The sequence below is a fragment of the Lissotriton helveticus genome, chromosome 1_2 (genome assembly GCF_964261635.1).
Source record: "Lissotriton helveticus chromosome 1_2, aLisHel1.1, whole genome shotgun sequence".
NCBI lineage: Eukaryota > Metazoa > Chordata > Amphibia > Caudata > Salamandridae > Lissotriton > Lissotriton helveticus.
This window is the reverse complement of record NC_136058.1, coordinates 234,225,525-234,244,699: the sequence shown is the minus strand read 5'-3', so window position 1 is coordinate 234,244,699 and position 19,175 is coordinate 234,225,525. Positions and strand designations below refer to the sequence as shown.

Below are 19,175 nucleotides of genomic sequence, written 5' to 3'. Positions count from 1 at the left end.
AGGGTGACAGCTGGGCTTTGTGCATTCCCTCCAGACAGCCATACACAGTGGGAGCTTAGATGTGCATGATGGGCCATTCACATCCTGATGTGCCATTACCAGGCTGATGGTGCATCCCGGGCAGCATAGGATGGAGGAGTTGACACTTGCACCTGAATTTGGCTGTCCCACACAAAGAGCTGCATACCCCCTGTAGTGAGTCTGGAGCCAGGGCGGGAACGGCAGGGTCCTTGTGCACTTAAATGATTCACATTGAACTTTCCCCCACTTCAAAGGCACAACTGAGTATAAGTGCTGAACCCCTGACACCACCATCTCAGTAAACTTCTGGACCTGAGGACACTTTGCCAAGATGAAGAACTGCTGTGTTGCTGAAAGTACTGTCACTCTGCTGGACCCTGCTGGAAACCTCCTCTGCTGTACCTGCCCTGCTGGCCTCCTTGCCTGGTAGTGAGAAGGACTGGACCTGCATCTTTAGCAGAACCAAGTGACTACAAGGGTTTGCTGGCTTGCCTCCTTTTCTGAAGTTTTAGGGATATCAAATACTTCATTCAACCATGCTACAGCCACTGGACCCTGCCAACTGTGTGTCCTGCCCAGCCAAGTGGTGCCAATCGAGTCCTGGCCCCTTGGACGCGGGTTTTCTGGCTGTCCTTGAGAAAATCTACGCAGCGTAGAGTTTGCGTAGGTTGGAACTGATGTATTCCCTGTGACACCGGCCAACTTAATGGTCCCATTTCAGTAGGTACCAGAAAGCTCTCTTATCTCGGTTCCCAGCCCTAACCGGATCAAGCTTTGACACCTGCAAGACTGACGCATACCAATCATTAAGGGAAGGTGGTGTAGGATCTTTCCATTTTTTGCAGATTTCCCTTCTGGCCAATAAGATGGAATAAAAAAGAAGATTTTTGGCCGGGCTCCGGGCGCCATCAATAACTCCAAAGATTACAAGGGGGAGCTCTGCCGACACTTGAAAACCCAACGAGGATGTAAGTGTGTTGCTTATAGCGTCCCAAAATGAGGCCAAGCAGGGGCATTCGAAAAACATATGAGCGTCAGAGGCAGCTACTAAGCCACACCTGGCACATGCCACAGGGTTTCCTTGAGAACATTTTTACAGCCTTTGTGGGGAGTAATAAGCTCTGTGTAGAGTGAAAAGATGGTTCCTACGTAACCAAGCAGGCTTAATGATGTCCCACAATACCTTGCACGATGTAAGCCACAAATCTTGCACAATATGACCAACAAGGATGGGACCCCACAGCAACTATGGTAGTTTAAATTCGGCATCATTCTGAATCAGATTATACCATAAGGAGATCTCCTTTTTGGCCCGAAGTTTGTCTAACAGTAGGGACTCCAAATGACAGCCCCCACCAAGTGGAAATCTACTCCCACAGGAGGGCCGGGAGGTGTAAGAGTGGGCCCAGCTAGCAATCTGCATGTATTTAAATCTAGAAAGATTTGGCCCAATTTTATTTTTTAAGAATTCCCATGGGAGCAAGCACGCTTCCATGAACAGGTCACCCCAAACCTCCAACCCTGCATCCCTTAAAGGTACAGCTAAACTGTCTCCCAGCCATCCAGGACTCCCAGGAGGACCCCAAAGAGGTGACCTACTAGAAAAGTACCCCAACTTTATTGAGATCCTCAATTTAGCCCAAGTTTTTGCCATCCCCTGCAAAACCTTCAGTTTGATTTTCTTAAAGAACTTGGGATCTCCAAATTTAAGCAGGAAACCTGACTGAGCTACTCCTTCCCCTTTAAGCAGAGCTGAAAACATGCTTCCAATGCCAAAGTCTGTGGGCATCTTTAATAACATACGGGCATGGGAGAGTTGGAACGCCCATGCAGAGATTTGCAGATCTGGAGCTGCTAACCCTCCTTTCTCCCTGCGTTGCCTAAGTTTCTTCCATGCGATCCTTGGGATATGTTTGTCCCAGATAATTTCTCCCTGTAATTTTGCTAATAAAGGTGGATCAAAATAAAGAGGAATAGTGTTAAATGAAAAGGAAACTTTTGGTAAAATAGTCATCTTAATCAAATTGACTCTACCCAACAAAGATAGTGGAAGTTGGGACCATGATCGCATGAGTTTGCGACAATCTTTTGCAACAGCAGCAAAGTTAGTTAAAGCAATTTTGTTTATGTCTTTAACAATATTGAGTCCTAAATACCGCAAGCTTAGACTAGACTGCATGTTTATGTCACGGACATTGTTGTTCCAAACCATCATCTCAGTTTTAGAGGCGTTAACCTCATATTCGGAGATTTCCCCGAATTCCAGAGCCAACTTAATAGCTGCTGGAAATGCAGTACGTATTTCTGATGAGAAAATCAGAATATCGTCCGCGTACAGGGCCACCTTCATTTCCCATCCCCTATAATTAAAGGATTTGATGTTTGTATCCTCCCTCAAGCACTGAGTGAAGGGTTCTATGTATAGATCAAATAGGAGAGGGGAAAGCGGGCAGCCCTGCCGCGTCCCCCATGTGATGATAAAGGGGTCCGATAGTTCTCCATTCACCAAAACACGGGCTGTAGGGTTCTGGTACAGAAGTCTGACTGCTCGACGGAAGCCCTGACCGATGTTAAACTTGGCCAAGGCCCCCGACAGGTATAACCAATTTACCCTGTCGAAGGCCTTGGTTGCGTCAAGCGTGAGAACAGCCAGAGGGAGGGAGTCAGTTGTTGCCATGTAAATAGCGCCTATCAAATCATACGTCAATTCATATAGTGCATGGCCCTTGACAAACCCCTGCTGATCATCATGTAAAATATCAGGTGCCACAAGGCCCAACCTCTTCGCCAGAACAGCAGCAAAGATTTTATAATCTACGTTCAGTATTGAGATTGGCCTATATGACACAACACAAGGCTGGCTTCCCTGGTTTTAAGATCAGGGTGATTGATGCGCTATCCCAAGATACAGGGGGTGGTAAACCTTCCTGCAGAATTTGATTAAATAGAATAGTAAGAAAGGGTACTATTTCTTGTTTCAGGACCCTATAGATTTCACCTGGGAGACCATCAGGTCCTGCAGCCTTTCCCTTCTTACTACTTTGGATAGCAGCCCTAACCTCTCCTTCCGTGATGATGCTATCAAGAAATGTTCGTTGTTCAGAAGAAAGTGCGGGAGAGAAATTTTTCTCAGCCAACCCTCAATATGCTCCGGTTCGATCTTTTTATCTTCACGATAGATGGTCTGGAAAAATTGTCTAAATATTCTTCTGATATCATCATCTGAAGAAAATTTCACATTATTAGCGGTAATAGAATCGATAGTCAGACTGGTCAGTTTTTGACTTCCAGGCCAAAATTTCCCAGCTTCTTTACCATACTGGAAATGGGCTATTTTACTAGCTTCCCATTTCTGCAAAATTCTCTGATTTAAAACTGAGCCCAGCTGACCCTTTAGGGAGAGCAACGTATTGTGTAACGGTAGTAAAACAGTATCGGAGGAAGCAATATTCAGATCAATATCATCTTGGATTTTAACTATGTCAGCCTCAATGGAAGCAACTTCCTCTCTATACTGTTTCCTCCGGTATGAGACCTTGTTGGTAATAAGACCTCTCAAAAAGGCCTTAAAGGAATCCCATAGACTTCCAGGTGCAGCCGATCCAATATTACTGTACATAAAGTTCTGGGCTTCAGTTATAAGAAAGGAAATGTCGTCTGATGACGAGAGTAGAGAACGGTCAAATGACCAAATTCTAGGAGAAGCTTTAGGAAACCCGGTAAGTTCCATAAATACTGCTGCGTGGTCGGATAGATGAGAAGGAAGGTAGCAAATACTGTTAACGGAGTCCACCAGTTTGTGACTAATTAATATAAAGTCTATTCTCGACTGGTGGTGGTACTTGTAATTACGAAAAGAGATGCCCTGTAGCTGTCCTGACCTAACCCTCAAGATATCTATATATCCATATTGCTTCATGCAATTAAGCAAAAAGGCCCTGGTCTTAGAAAGAGCTAGAGGCCGACTGTTAGGGGGTTTATCCAAAGAAGGATCCAATACTATGTTAAAGTCCCCCGCCAGGATGGTTGGTTCCGGGAAGGACAATAAATGCGAAAATATGGATTCCAAGACCGAGGGATCGTCCTGGTTAGGCCCATAATAACCCAAGATTGTATTTTGAGCCCCAGCAATAGTTACCGTGGTAATGACCCATCTGCCACCTGGGTCGACCAACTGGGAGACTAACCTAGCTTTTAATGGTCTCTTAAAGATAATAGTCACTCCCCTAATATTCATAGCTTGTGATGTAGCTACCGAGAAATAAATCCACCTATTTTTCTTAACTAGAGAAAGCATTTCGGTCTCAATCAGATGTGTCTCCTGGAGTATAATGATCTGCGCATCCGAGTCACATAGATGCTGCATAATTTTATCCGCTCTGGGTCTGATGCGCATGCCATTAACATTCCAGGAGAGAATTTTTGGACTACTCATGAGAAACAAACCCATCCACCAACATACCACTCATTAAGAAAAAGAAGATTGACAATAGCCTGCCATAACTGTGAGATTAGTTCATTAGACATAAATTCCTTAATACTAAAACTAAACAGAACCAATCGGAAAAATGAGGAAACTGTTGAATTTTATCCCTAGCCACCCCCCCTCTTACCCCAGTGCCCCAAGCTACCCCACCCATCCCTCCCTCGGGAAACCCTTGCTCTATCTATCCGGAACAAGTCCAGAAGAAGCGCCCCTACCCGAGCTCCTGCTAGGTTCCTATATCATGACAACTAGAGATTATGAAGTAGAGACTCCATAGTGCCTAAATTAATTTGTGTTGTATTTTTTCTTTTCATTACGTTATATATATTTTTTAAATTATATATATATATATATTTTTTCTATACTTACTGTTTTGTTCCTATTATATTACTTCCTGTGACACAGCTATGCTAAGAAAACCACTAGGATAGTAGTAGCCTGTATCTTGTACTCAACCAGAAGGCCCTTTATCATTCCCTAAGGCCATAAGCAACTCATCTGCCGCCTGTACTGATCTGATGTTGTACATCTTGTTGTTATACATTATTTTCAGCGTGGCAGGAAACGTAAGTTGCGCCATTGCACCTAGTTTCCTAAATGCATCTAACCATCTCCCAAACTCCCACTGCTTTTCAAGGGTAACCCTAGATAGATCAGACCAAATCTGAAAGTTAAACCCTTTCCCAGCCAAGGATTTCTGCTTTAGGGCTAAATTGAGGATAAGCTCCTTAAGTGTGTAAGTGTGAAAATTCACGAGACTCTTCCTGGGTCTAGACCTTTGGGGATTTCTTCTAAAAGGATCCCTATGGATACGCTGGATATCAATGGCCAATTCCTCAGTTGATTGGTCCAAACATAAAGATTCTTTCAAAAGCGAGATTACATATTGTTTAGGGGTTTGATGTTGACACATTTCCCAACTGCGCAACTCGGAACAAAAGCATCACCTACAGTCCTAAGGATCGACACTGACACATCACCTTCGACCACTCCACGCACCTTGCTCCTCGCTTATGATGCTTACTCCATGAAGGTACTGTTTGCAGCATGCACTGCATGGCTCCTGTATCGGACCTGCGCTCCATCATGCTTAGCCTGATTTTTCAGATTTTCCCAGGTGTAGCGTGTAGGAAGGTAGATCCCTGACTATGGTTGCCCCCAACTTTTTGCCTGGTGTTTTGCTGGTTTTCTGACTTAGTTGACCTGGGACCCTGCTATTCAGGGCCCCAGACCTACTGCTCTCTCTGTAAGATGGATTCCATGTACCTTAGGTACATATCTAAATTGGATACTGAGTCACCTTATCAGTCCCTGTACAGTGTACCTTAGGTACCCAGGGCATAGGTTTACCCAGGGCCTACCAGGGGCTGCAGCATGTATTATGCCACCCCTGGCTGGCCATCCAAATCTGACACAACTGGCTGCTTGACAGCTGGGGCAAGGTGGTGTAATCACCCTTTGCTTTAGATATAGTATACCTATATCTAACCCTAAAATGGACACACAGATCTCCTATCAGTCACTCCTATGGCAGGCCTTAACAATCCTGAAGGCAGAGTGCTTGGAATCGTGTGAGATGGTGCTCTCGCATGAGCTGAGCCTGTCTGCGGCTTTCAGGATCCATCCCTTAGCCGTTTCCATGATATCGCATACCATATACTCTTAAGTGCATTATAATCCTCGCGGTTATATGCCAACTCTGCTATCGCTTTATCAAAACATGTCGAGTAAGGTGTCATACGAATTGGAATACTAACCCCTCGCCAATTCTGGTGACGGGGTTAGCATTCCACCCTTCTAGAGGGACACGACATGTATGTAACCCCTAACCCCGGTTAAAGTCAGACAGAGCCTTAGCATCCACAAAATGGATGCTGCCACCGAGACACAAGTCTGCCCTCCTGCTGCTGGGAGTCCTCCCAGAGCAGGAGATAAGGACAAAGGGTTTCCTGCCAGGGGCGGTGCCAGCACCGTCCCAGACAGGATTTTGTGTATTGTAGGTAGGCAGGGCTTCAGAGGAAGGTGACTGCACGTGGCACCCCGGTGCTCACTGTGCATAGGCTGGCTTGAACCAGTTCCAGGGACACTCCAGACCCTGTGCTGGGGAAAAGCCCGCCAAGGAAGTGGGTGTAACCACCCCCCTCCTGGTCCCACCCCTAGGGCAGGACTTAGTCACGTGCCAGCCCCCTTTTCCCAGATAAAGGTAGGGACTGGCCCCCTTCCAAAGCAGATCATCTTTGGAATCAAGATACCACTTTCCACGAAAGGACTTGACGATTTCTTCTCCAAGATTCTCCCTTGTGGCTAAGGAGTAGTCACCCTGCATCCGCAGGCACCATCCAAGAACACTGCGGTCTGCTGCACGTCCTTCCTCCGGAATCCGACTGCCCAGCTCGACGAGACCCGGCTTCCCTGGCACCTCTGACCTCTACCCACCTCTACAGCACAGCTGAGAACCGTGGGTGCGACGAGACCTCGAGGGACCGGCCATCGCCAAGACTGCACGACTTCTGCACAGCAAGCCCACCGAGTAATTTCCTGGTGAGTGCTTTGGGGTCCGAGAAGCCCCCACCCTGAGCAGCTCCAGCACCGAAGAGCAGCCCCCCAGCATCTCCACGATCGGCGTGGGGACCTTCTGCTTGTTGCTGCTCACCGCGCTGTTTGGCTACTAGCCCGCTGGCTTGTGGCCTTCCGAACGACGCCCGATGACAATACTGCTGCTAGTCTGGTTGCTCCAGACTGGCCCTTGCTTCCCTCCATCGGAGAAGTACCCTGGACCCTCCTGGTCCGGCTAAGACGCCATTTTAGGTCCACCGCGTGGGCCTTGCATTTGCCAAGACTTGTTGCCCAATCCTGGGTCCAGCGACGTCGACAGCAAGAACCTTCGTGGGACAGCTCGCACCTCCATCCTGGTCGCCGACAACGCCTCCTGGTCCGAGAGACTGCAGAGCCCAGCAGCGCCCACTCACCTGACTGCGGTGACTTCGCCCGGTGCCATCCTGGTGCCCACTTAATCACTGGCTAGTGATTCAAGAACTTGGTCCCCTCTGCTTTCAGGTTTTCTTCTTCCTTGATCCAGGCTTGGATCCATCGAACTTTTCTTCACTGGTCGCCTGCCAGCAACTTCCTTCTTCCAGGCTCCTGGTCCGGCACGAGGATTCCCGACGTCTTTTCAGACCTATGCAGCTGCAGCCCCTGGGCTAGGTAACTTCGGCATTTCGGTGCCCCAGCATAGCCTCACTATCCAAGGGTCAGGATCCACTGTCGTTTTCTCCCTATCAGGTCGGGTTCGCCCGTGAACACTAACTTTGTGAATTCTAGCTTCCATAGACTTTGTCCCGCATCCCTCGTGAGAGTGCACACTCTGCACCCGAGTTCCCTAGGCCTCCTGCTAGTAATCTAAAGGTTCAGTAGTCCAGTCCTAGCGATCCCAAAGCCTCTGAGAATCGTTACTTACCTGCTAGTAATTCGCATTCCACTTTTAGAGTATATGGTTTTTCGTGCCCCTCGGGCATTTGTGTATAACGTGCTAACTTAAGTATTTTCATAAGAGTTTTGTTGTGTGCTTAGCACCCTGTCCTCATAAAGAGTACAGGGTTGTTGTGATTCTAATAAATACATTGTTTATTTTCATAACACTTGTGTGGTGTCCTTTCACTGGGTGTTCAAGGGGTAATGTGATGGTAAAACAGCTGGCTTAACACGCCCTCTAGAGTCTTAGCCTTAGACTGCTCGTATCCATGCTACTAGGATAGCTGGTCTATAAGGTTGACTTACAACCAATCATCAATAAGGGTTGTTTGGACTGATATATAGTGATCACTAGAATAGTGACCACTGCACATCAGGCCAACTTCTCACATAGCGCAACCAGATATCCGGGGTAGGCATCTTAAGTTTCTAACCACTATATTTTAACACCTTGGGAGCTTCGTAAATAGACCTCCCCAGTGCTGCGCTGTCCATTATCCAGTGCTGAAATGGACGTCCAGCGGTCGCACGCAGCACTGGGGAGGTAGTGCCCGTGACGACCGTTGGCCGACGGCAGCACTTAAAGGGTTAAGATATTCTTTAAAAATTCATAACTACGGTTCTAATGCTTGGATGTTTGTCATTTTGGTCTGGTTTTGTTAATTAAATTAGGCTCTATTTGTCTAACCTGGTGTGGATTATGTTTGTGTGGTGGTTTCATTGTTTTACTGTTTGAAGTATTGCTCAAATATTTTACACGGCTCTTAAGTTAAGCCTGACTGCTCTGTGCCAAGATACCAGAGGGTGAGCACAGGCTAATTTAGGGTGTACATATAACTTACCCCGACTAGGATTGTCATCTAGGAGGGTGTATACCTCTGCCAACTAGAGACCAATTTTCTAACAATGTGTTTCAAATCATAATGTTGAGTGCCATTCAGTTGAGGTATGATAAGGGGAGTGTAGTAGAGTATAGTGGAAGACACATTCATAGAGTACAGTATTGTAGAGTGTAGTTTTGTACAGTGGAATACAGTATAGTGGAGTAGAGTGGAGTGGAGTGGCATGGTGAACAGTGGAGTAAAGTGTCGTACAGTGGAGTGCCATAGTGTATCAGATTGTGCAAACTGAGTGAATCGAGGTGGCCTGATACACTTTCCTTCAGATGTCTATGATTTAGATCCACACGATGACTCTGAACAACATCATCAGGTGTTTCAAAATCACCCAGCCCCAAGACATTTTCGTACTTTATAACAAGTATTTGTATATTCTCAGTCCCAAATTCAAAATGTGAGTATGTCACTGCTGCATGGAAATCAAAGCATGTCCATTCCTTCAATTAATCTTCAGGGAGCCTTCTTTCCATGTGCTCACAAAGAAGTTTAACGAAAGACACATTCAGCTCACTTTCATACTCTCGGTCTTCCCTCTACAAAGGTATCAGATCTCTTACTGTTTTGCTCCAAAAGATAGTGTCATCTAAGAAGTGTACCTTGATTTGGCCAATTTTTGTTCTTACATACTGTGTAGCTTCGACAGTGGTCAAAGAAATTTTCAGAAACAGCTTGCACAAAAATGTAAATTTACCTAGAGTGCCATTCAGTGCAGCAAGCAAAATATTATAATTTGACTCACATACTTTTGTGTAGTAGAATTTAGCAATTGAGTCATTCTCCTCGTGTTTCTTATGTTCAATTTATTTAGGATCAGACTCTTAATTATGTAAGAGTGCACCAATTGCAAAATGCTTAGACATTCAATGGCCAAAAGGAGATCGCTTCACATTAGGCGACCAAATAAATTTAGTTCAGCTTGGACTTCCTTACAGGAGACTAGGAGAACACAGTGCAGACAGTCCTCGAGAAGGTCTCCATTTCCTTGATCATCAGCACTGTGAGAAATCAGGTTATTGGTTGACTGGGATGTGGGCCCTGGTCAGGCAACACCACAGTCCCTTGCAGGGAGAACCACAATAAGTCACTAAATTAACCTGTGTTTAACCCTCGGAAGCTTGGCACAAAATGCTGTCAGGCTTAACTTAGAGGCAATGTGTAAAGTATTTATGCAGCACACAAGCTGTAACAAAGAGAAAGCACAACACAAGAAAAATGCTAAACCAATTTAGAGCAAAATAAATATTTGACTTCTAAACAGCAAATATCCAATCAGTAGAACCAGAGTTATGATTTTTGTACTTTAAGGTTCGAAATAGCGTCTGCAAGATAAAAGCACCAACTAAGGACATTTGGTCACCTTTAGCACCACAACCAAGGGTCCATGAGTGGATGGAGACCTCCTGGGGGCTCAGGACTCATTCGATCTGGGTCCAGGTGAGTGTTCAAGATGGTGGGAGCATGTTATGTTCCTGTGACTCTGAACAGGAGGCCAACAAACTAGCCCTTGGATTGGCATCTGGAAGTCCTGGGTGCAGGTGAAGAAGCTGGGCTCAACAGCAGGGCTGGCATCTGAGGGATCATGCCAGGCTCCATTCAGCAAAGCAGTCTTTCCAGTTCCAGCAGCAGTCTAGCAGAGTGCACAGCAATTCACAGCAGCAGGCAGTCCTCTGAGAGTTCGGCCGCAGGTCCAGTAGTGATCTGAAGAATGGGTCTGAGAGCTGTATTTTTAGACCCTGATGCCCTGCTCTTAGAAGGTAGGTGAAGTTTCCTGAAAGTTTCTTCGAAGGTTTGGGAGTGTCCTGCCTCTACTGTCCTAGCTCTAAACTGGTTGCACTGACAATACATGGTTAATAAGCCTATTGTGAGAAAATAGAACATAGCCTATGAGGGGCTAAAAGGGGCTGTGCTTAGGTCCACCCTTTACCATCAAGCCAGTGGGCCGTCCAGGCTCTGCTATTCCCACGATCTGGGGGGGGGAATTCACACAGTCTGTCAGTTATAGCCAGACATGTGGCCCAAAACAGGCTGTAGCTACAAAGGGCTAAAGGCAGGAAATGTATTATTATTTCAGAATGCCAACAAGAAGTCTTTCACAAGGCTTTGACCTAAAACAACAGTTACAAAGGAAGGGAAACAGTTAACAGGTAGTGTTGCATCCGATCCAAGGGAAAAATATGGGCCTTTTGTTTGCAAAGGCCCGGACAATACTTAAATAGGACAGTAAATAACATTGTCTCAAATCATTTGTAAGGAACATTAGCTTTCTGTCTTTGTTTACTTTTATTATTAGTCAGGGATCACAATCGCAGCCTTAACACAAGTAAGAATAGATTAAACGAAATATAAGGAGAAAGCACACTTGATTATTACCTAGAGGTATGATACTGATCCCTGACTAATATTTAAAGTAAATAAAGACAGAACATTCAGAATAAAATGTGTTAGGTTTGTCAGCTCGCCAAGAAACAGATATGTCACATTGGTATACAAAGGCCCATCTGTAAGCCTCTGTAACATCAGCTGTCTGTCTGTGTTTATTTTATAAATGTTAGTCAGGGGCTCCCCAAGAACTATATATGAGAAGAAGTATGAGGGGAAAGCTCTTTTAAAAGCTCTCTAGTGCTGCAATAACAATCTCTGACTTACAATTAAATTCAACGAAGACAGGAACTTAATGTTCAAATGAATACATACAATTGTGTTTAAAGTACTGTTTTAGTATCTTGTCCAGACCTTTGCAGTCTGTTAAAACAGCAACAATTACCCAGTATTTTTCTTTTTCTCTATGGCAGGTGGCAACCCTAATTCCAGGGCCCGGACACAGCACTTAAATGGGGCTTCATATATAAAACCCTCTGTTACTACAATAGCCCCATTAACCTGGCAAAGAAACTCGACATTTCTGGTTCCAGTCTAAATTTAAGAAGCTCGAATAATCTACTCCTGAAACCACCCAAATTCAACAAAAAAAGAACTACAATCGCACCTTCTCAGGGCTGGCGCCAAGAATGTAGAATGCCCTTCCGACGGAAATCAGAACCAGCCCCTCAACTGCTTCTTTTAAGAAACAAGTCAAATGGCTACTTTGGAAGAACTTCAACAGCAATAGCCTCTATGTTCGTGTGATAATCACTTCCCTCGAGTGCTTGACAATCTTTTTTACCTTGTGTAGTGTATTGAAATGTATGCCTGACAATCTTTCTCTCTAATGTGGTTTAAATGTGTACTCAATTCAAAATATACTGTATCGTTCATGGGGTGTAGTGCTCTGCTTAAACTGCACAGCCTCTTCTAGTAGGGCTTTCACCTGGTCCTTCCTATGCTACCTTTGTTGTATTGTAATTTTACTGTCTCCCCATGGCAACGCTAATTGTCCTCTCTCTACAGAGCTCTGATACCCGTTCTGGGTCTTGTTCATGCTTTATAAAACCTTTCAAATAAATAAATAAACTACATTAAATTAACCAGTTTGCGTAAAACAGCCAAGCCAGCATGTATCTGCTGACAAGCGTGATTGATTTTCTTTAAAGCAGACTCTCCCCCACCAACCTCGATAACAGAGCAAGCAGCATCTGTAGGAGTCACATGCTCTGAACTCTATGACCCTGCTGCGCCTGCCTGCAGAGCGAGCCCCAAGCCTGCGGCAGCAGTGTGTGCAAACCACAGTGTACCAGTCCACGTGACCCTTATGATGTATGAGGTCAAAGATAACCTTTATTGAAAGCTATCCTAGTGGTAGATATGGAAAGCAGCCTTCAGGCTTAATTTTGAAAGAATGTAAAGCAGCTTGTTTGACCAGAATATCACCTCCTAAATGACTAAATGAGAGGATAACTACACAGTGTTTATATAAAAATATGTATTTATTAATATAACACTCTATACTAGTCTCTATACGAGACTAGGGCATCAAGCATGCAATGCTGAACCAACAGAACATTCATAAATAGCACAATACACAGTGGGCTTCAAAGGGAGACCAAACCATATACAAAAAAAATGGTTTAACAACAACGCCTTGACTAGACACAGTGCCTAGAGCACGTAGAATCGCTGGGACCCCAAGGAACCACCCAGAGGAGTGACAGAGGGAGCCCACGGAGGACGGGTGCAGTGAGTAAACAAAGACGCATGCTCCGTACAACTCAATGGGAAAGTCGCGGTTGGAAATTTACAAGTTAAGGACACTTCTAAGAGGACTTCGAGCAAACCCTTTGGAACTTAGGCGGTTCTAATGACAACCCACCAGTGAGTACTGAGGTACCTGTGTTACTTATCCCAGAGGAGCAGCATATGTAGGAGCCACCTGCTCTGAACTCTGTGACCCTGCTGAGCCTGCCTGCAGAGTGAGCCCCACGCCTGCGGGAGCAGTGTGTGCACACCACAGTGAGCGCTGTCAGCTGCTGTGAGAAGGTGGGTTGGTATATGCTGGCCACTAATTAAAGTGGGCACCTTGTACCAGTCCACACATCGCTTATGATGTATGATGTCAAAGATAACCTTTATTGAAAGCTATCCTAGAGGTAGCTATGGAGAGCAGCCTTCAGGCTTAATCTTGAAGGAATGTAAAGCAGCTTGTTTTACCAGAATATCACCTCCTAATGACTAAATGAGAGGAGAACCACAGTGTTTATATAAAAATATGTATTTATTAATATAACACTCTCTACTAGTCTCTCTCTTTTTAAAAAAATATATTTATTGAAAATGTTTTACCCTTTTTTTGCAGGGCACAGTATACAATAAACAAAGAGAAGGGAAAAAAACAATTAAACAACTTGCAATATATACAAAGGGTAACTCTGAATCAAAGTAATGCGTAACACTATAAACATGTATGGGCACAGGTCATTAATATTCCAGAAATAATATAACTACCTAGCATATGACCATAACGAAAAGAAAAAGAAGAAATGAGGGGTTTATAAAAGCATGAGGAAACCACTTGTTTCCTACCTTTCCTTCCAGTTATTAAAGGGTTCCCATATGTTAAGCCCTAATCTTCTTCCCCTTTTACCCTTCCTTGCATATATCCCCTTCTCAAGGTTATAGACAGAAAGAAATGTAGCCAGCCATTGATGGAATGTAGGCGGTATTTGGTCAAGCCATGCTGAGGCGACGCATAATCGTAACACTGCCATTGCCAAAAATATAAAATAACATGCTGAATTAGCTATACCCTCCCCATCTACTCCTAACACGATCCTTGACGGTGTAAGGGTAGTCTCAATTCCAAGTGATCTCCCTAAAAAGGATTCTATAACCTTCAACAATGGCTGTAAATGTAAACAGGTAGCGAAGATATGCACTATCCCAGCATCTGTGCTGTTGCAACGAGGGCAAGTGATACCGGCTGTGCCCCCCCATTGCGCAATCTTAGCAGGCGTATGGTTTAATGAGTATATTGTTTTATAATGCTGGGCTTGGAGTGCAGTAGAACACAGAATATTCCATGCCAGTTCTAATGAGAGGTGGAAGTTCTCCTGCCCTACCCCAAGTTTCTCAACCCATTTACTTTAATATTTTCCTAGGTCATCCTCTCTACTTACAATCAATTCTGCGTAAAATCTTTTAATCGTGCAGCATTCCCTACCTTCTATAACTTCCATAATTGCATTTTTTCCAAACCCAGCTGGACCACCTTTTTTAGACATTAAAAAACTCCTGACTTGTAGATATTTATAAAAACTCTTTGTGTCAACTCCATACAACTGCTGGATATCAGAGAACTGACGCATTCCATTTGTGCCCAACGATCCCCAACTTTCAACACCCCACGCCGCCCCCAATCTGTAAAGACAGAGTCTGCAAAAATGTCCACAGGGAGGGAATCGTTTCCATACAGCCGAATATATGCATTGAATCTCCCTAGGCCGCTCTTTTTCCTGATTGATGACCATATCTTATATGCGGCCATCAAGGTCTTAAACTTGGTTCTCTTAAAATAGCTAGGATCTGTATATTTCAGAAAGACATTCACTGCACCCCCCTCTAACAATATTGAATATGTAGAAATAGAACCTAAAGTATCCTCTGTCTCTGCTATACCTCCCCCTATGAGCCCAGACATGTACTGCAAAGCTGCTGCCCAATGGTACATTTTAAAATCAGGAACAGCCCAGCCATCTCGGTCTCTAGGGAGTGCCATGTATCGTAAGGCCCTTCTCGTCTTGCCATGTGCCCATATAAATCTATTTGTCAGGTGCTCTAGGATACCAAACCATTTTGCCTCAAATACAAGTTGGATTGCCCTAAATAGATATAAAAACTTTGGTAAAAGGATCATTTTAATGACATTAGTCCGCCCTACTATAGAAAGATGGAGGTTATGGAGTCTATCAAGGTCTTTTTTTGCCTTATTAATTATGGGTTCTATGTTCCTAGCCACCACCTTGTCCAGATCCGCCGAAATATTAATCCCCAGGTATACTCCAGATTCCACTACTCGACTGTCAGAGCAAACCACTGTGTTATTTTTAAATATTTGTGTTTTGGGACCGTTAAGGGCATATCCAGATACTCAGCCAAACTCCACAGCCTCCCTCTCCCTCTCCTTCACTCCTAACGAACAGAATCTTGGGGAGACTGATAATATCCCTACAAAATCCAACTGCCAGCTAGTGGAATTCCCACTGCTTAATGAAGACTCCCTGAATGCTTCAATGTTAAAAGTGACATCGGGGTCTCCCACCGATCCTGCTCCCCCGCCCCATCTATTGAAGGTTGCGGATACTATTAGGCCAACTATTTTAAATACCCTGAATGCCTCCATCACTACAGGAACCGTACCAAAGGCATGGAAATGTGCCCGAATCAGGGCGTTACTGAAAAAACCCAACCTCGACCTAGCAAACATGGCTAACTATCGCCCAATCTCCCTCCATCCCTGGATAAGTAAGCTGCTTGAGAGACACATCAACTCCATCCTGGTGGACTACTTGGAATCCAATCATCTACTCCATGATTCTCAAGCAGGCTTCCGTCCTAAGCTGGGGATGGAGGCTGCTTTGCTGACAGTAACAGAGCTAGCCCGGAAGCACATGGATCAAGGCGGCACCATGGCAATTATGCTGTTAGACCTGAGTGCCGCCTTTGATACCGTGAACCACAACATCTTAATCTCTCGCCTAAAACATCTTGGAGTGGCTGGGCAGGCCATCGATTGGCTGCGGTCCTTCATAGGGGACCGGGTGTTTCAGATGTCGGAGGGTTCCACTCAATCCAAAGCCTGGCCCCTCAACCGGGGAGTGCCCCAGGGCTCCTCACTAAGCCCTACGCTCTTTAATGTATATATGGAACCTCTGGCAGAGATTGTTCGTCCCTATGGCTTTGATATTATAACCTACGCAGACGACACCCAACAAGTGGTGGCTCTGAATCAGCCAGGGGGCTCGCCCAACAATCTGGGCCATTGCCTAGTAGCAATAACAAAATGGATGGCCCTTTCCCATCTAAAACAGAATGGGGAAAAAACGGAGCTGATGTTCCTGGGTAAATCAGCTGCACCAAGACCCACCATTGAGTGGCCGACCTGCATGGGTACCCCACCAGAACCAAAGGATCGGATAAAGAGCCTAGGAGTCTGGCTAGATGACACCTTAAGCTTCAATCAGCAAGCCACCAAACTCTCTGCCACATGTTTTGGGCTGATGCGAATGCTGAGGAAAATCCTGCCTCTTCTCCCTTTTCAAGCTCGAAGGATAATGGTCCAGGCCATCATCCTGTCCCGCCTGGACTACGGGAACGCCCTCTATTTGGGCGCTCCTGTCAGTACTATTAAAAAACTTCAAGTAATCCAGAATGCGACGGCACGTCTTCTCCTCTGACTTTCTCGAAGACACTCTGTAGGTGCTGGAGTGACAACTGCCACATCATCAGCGTATGCGGGTTTTTACACTCACCACCAATGGTCTTTATAGGCGGGATCCTCTCGTTCGCTTCAAATCTACGAAGCAGGGGGTCTATATACAGTGCGAAGAACAGTGGAGAGCATGGACACCCCTGCCTTGTGCCTCGCTTGATTTCTAGAGTCTTCGTTTATTCAGTATTCACACGAACGCGTGCTGTGGGGGCTGAATATAACACCTGAATAGCCTGTATGTAGCCGTCCCCAATACCCGCCCATCTTAGAGATGACCAGAGATAGTCCCAGGAGACCCGGTCAAATGCTTTCTCAGCATCCAGCAACATAACAGACATCGGGTCTCCTGGAACTTTGTGGCATTAAATAAGGTGATGACTCTACGAATGTGTTGGGTCGTCCCTCTTCCTGGAATAAACTGTGTTGTGATGCGCTAACCAATGTGCTTATCACTTTTGAGAGCCTAACGGTCAAAGCTTTGGAGAAGATTTTTGCATCGGCGTTCATCAATGTTATTGGTCTATAAGATCCAGGGACTGTCGAAGGCATCCCTTTTTTCAGGATAATTGCAATATTTGCTCCCGCCCAAGTTTTAGGGACAGAGCTCCCACCTGGGCCTGTTGCAATGTATCAATCAGGTCCATACAAATTACATCCTAAAAAGTTTTATAAAACTCAATGGATATCTGGTCCGGAACTGCGGCCTTACCTGACGGTAAACCAGCCAGGGCAGCCATGATCTCTTCCGCCTCCAGAGGTGAATCAAGCCCTTCTCTATTCTCCTGCGAGAGATATGGGGGAGGAATGTCCGTGAGATAAGATTGGATTTCCGAGGGATCTTTTGGTTGTTCTTTGTCATATAATTTGGTATAAAACTGACTGAACACCTCACAAATCCCTCTCAAATCCGTAAGCATATGTCCGGTACTGTCCATAATCCCTTCGATCTCACCCATAACTGCTTTCTGCCTTGTTTGAACTTGCTAAAGTGTGGCCCACCCGTTCGCTAAATTCGTAGCAGTGCTCTTTCTTTGCTAGATAAGTGGCAGCCACCTTGCTAGAAATATTTTCCTCTGCCTCAGCCTTTGCACTCGCCACCTTGATAAGTACCTCTTCTAAGGGTGCGCCTATTGTTGAGAGCCCAACCAACTCCTCCTCAGCCTCCACTAAGGTCTAAGGTCTTAGTCAGTTCTATAGCCCTTGCCTGCTCCTGTCTTTGTTTAAATAAATTAGAACTTAAAGTTTCACTGTGGACACCTGCCTTGAAGGCATCCCAGGTGAATCCTGAGGAGGTACTACCCCTATTAATGTCCCAAGATCCTTTAATCCAGTCTTTCATGTGCTGCACGTAACTATTGTACTTTAATAACCCACGCTCAAAGGTCCACGTGCGCTCTGGCCTAGTTCTCGTTGCATTGTCTAAGGAGAAAACTAAAGGATTGTGATCTGAAACGATCCGGGGCAAGTTTTCGATCTGGGAGTTTACCGTCAAACTGTTAGAAGCCATAAAATAAGAGAGTAGAGTAATAGGTGGTCCCAACATCGCGGGGCTTTAGTTTAGTCCATACATCTACTAATGCGTTATTTCTTGCTAGGCTTAAAATTGCCAGGCATTCTTTCTTCTTCCGCTCCGGGTATTTCTCTGTTGGCTCTAAACCAAGACCTCCTGCACCATTGATATTAAAGTCTCTACAGGGAATCACATGTGGGGCCCATGCTGCTAGCTCTAATTCTAAAAAGGAAAATATCTCTGGGTCATCTTCAGTAGAGCCATAAATTGATCCCAAAGTGACCCAGCCCCCATTAATCATACATTTATAGGAGAAAGCAGATATACTGGGGTCCTGGATAGCAGGATCCCAGTCAGACTAGGCCAAAAACAGTGTGACATCAGCGGGGGCAACCATAAGAAGCAGATACTACTCCCGTGCAATGAAATTTGTTTTATTTATTTACATTACTCCCTTCGGCCATGACCTGGAGTTTACTACCTCCCACCCTGCCCATCCCCTGCCCCACCTCACCGCGGCACTCCCTCCACGAGTCGCTACTAGCCGTTACTTGATCTGCCCCTCGAGGGTGTAGCGTCACTGCATGTTAAAACAAAAAATAATTTTGGTGAAAGAACTTTCATATGAGAGGTTTTTACAGATCACTTCATAATCCAATGGAGTTCTCGATGGAACCAGTGTTCCAAAGATGGTAGTGTTTTTTTATAATAATATGTCTACAATTTTCATTAAAAAATCCTTTTCCATCCTGTGCTCTGGTTGTATAAGAACATTTGTTTTTTCCTCAAACTAGATCCCTATTGCCCAGAATGTAAACGCAAGCACTAATTGATAGATTGTAACACCTCATTCCGATACTTAATCTGTATAAGGCTGCGTCTTAATCATTACTGAGCCAGGCATTAAATAAATTAAGGCACATGTTG

General features: G+C 45.1%; 1 long non-coding RNA gene across 2 annotated transcripts in view; it reads left to right on the top strand.

Moving 5' to 3' along the window:
• Positions 1 to 12,516, top strand: part of LOC144800111 (uncharacterized) — a 29,881-nt gene extending 17,365 nt beyond the window's left edge. For both annotated transcript variants that reach the window (XR_013604032.1, XR_013604038.1), the window contains one exon: positions 11,670 to 12,516. This is a non-coding gene — a long non-coding RNA (uncharacterized LOC144800111). The remainder of the gene's footprint in view (positions 1 to 11,669) is intronic.
• Positions 12,517 to 19,175: the final 6,659 nt, after the last annotated feature.